Raw genomic sequence first — 1,585 nt, 5'->3', positions numbered from 1 at the left:
CCAGCGTTCTTGCCTAGAGAATCCCAGGGACTGCGGGGCCTGGTGGGCTGCCGTCTATGGGGTCTCACAGAGTCGGACACAACTGAAGCGACTTAGCAGCAGCAGCAGCAGCAGTGATTTTCTTTAATGGTGTCAAGCACTTTATATATGGTACATCCACCAAAAAACGAACAAAGGGATATACCAACATTTCCCCAGAGAAAATGCATACAGTATAACAATTGGACATTGTTAGTATGATGCAGTAGATTTACTTTTCCTGTGCCTATTCCATAATTATTTGACCAACTAGGTTTTTTTTTTCAAGATTGTTTTGATGTGAACCATTTTTAAAGTCTTTACTGAATTTTTAAAGTCCTTACTGTTACAATATTGCTTCTTTTTTTTGATATTTTAGTTTTTTGGCCATCAGGCATGTGGAGTCCAGTACCAGGGATCGAATCGAACTTACATCCCCTGTATTGGAAGGCGAATTCTTAACCACTGGACCACCAGGGAAGTCCCTGACCATACAGTTTTTGTATGGCCCAATAATGGATGAGATTAGCCTTTTCCTCAAATTTCTCATGTGGTATCTTTCTTTTACCGTTCCCGTTCTGTAATATTTCATCTCTTTTTTGAGACTCTCAGTGGGCACATTCTAATCATGATTCTGGACTTCACCCAACATTCAGAGGCTGCCATTGGGGCATGTTCTATAAGTCCTGTCCCAACTATGACAGTTCTGCTCCCTCATACTTCATACAAAAGAAACATATTGCATCCATGCTCTGTGTAGGGGTAACCAATACATTTTAGATGAACATCTAGAAAATGACATATTCAATTTGCAGGGGGCAAAACCATCCAATAAAACAAGAAATTCAAAACTAAGAATATAGATATACTTCAATAAAATAAAGCTTTTTATGGCCAAAAATGTCCTGCAAAAGTCAATTGAAAAGCTATGATCAGTAGAAATTTTTTGAAATGCTAAAAACTGTAGAAAAATAGGTAATTATTATATAGGCCAATGCAGGAGTTGGGAGTTTGATTCTTGGATTGGGAAGATCCCCTGAAGCAGGAAATGGAAGCCCACTCTAGTGTTCTTGCCTGGGAAATCCTATGAACAGAGGAGCCTGGAGGGCTACTGTCCATGGGATCACAAAAGAGTTGGACATGACTTAGCCACAAAACAACAACAGCAGCATAATAGGCAGATCAAAATGGTGATCAAATACGTAAAGTGTGATGAATCTGAGCTATAGCTTAAGAAACGAAGAAGTGTCTTTCATACCCATCAGCCTGGTGGAGTGGGGGGAACCCTTAAAGAACTGTCACGTTGATTGTGATTAGATCTTTTAAACTGGCAGCAAAAGCAGTACTCTAACTTTGCTGTTAGAAACATAAAATGTTATAAGATTGGAAAGAAACCTGAAGACAACTATAAGTTCAGTTCAGTCATTCAGCAGTGTCCAACTCTTTGCGACCCCATGAACCACAGCACACCTGGCCTCCCTGTCCATCACCAACTCCCGGAGTCTACCCAAACCCATGTCCATCAAGTCGGTGATGCCATCCAACCATCTCATCCTCTGTCATCCCC

Source organism: Bison bison, unplaced genomic scaffold (assembly GCF_000754665.1).
Source record: "Bison bison bison isolate TAMUID 2011002044 unplaced genomic scaffold, Bison_UMD1.0 scf7180017864386, whole genome shotgun sequence".
In the NCBI taxonomy this organism is placed as follows: domain Eukaryota; kingdom Metazoa; phylum Chordata; class Mammalia; order Artiodactyla; family Bovidae; genus Bison; species Bison bison.
Note: the sequence above shows the minus strand (reverse complement) of the source record.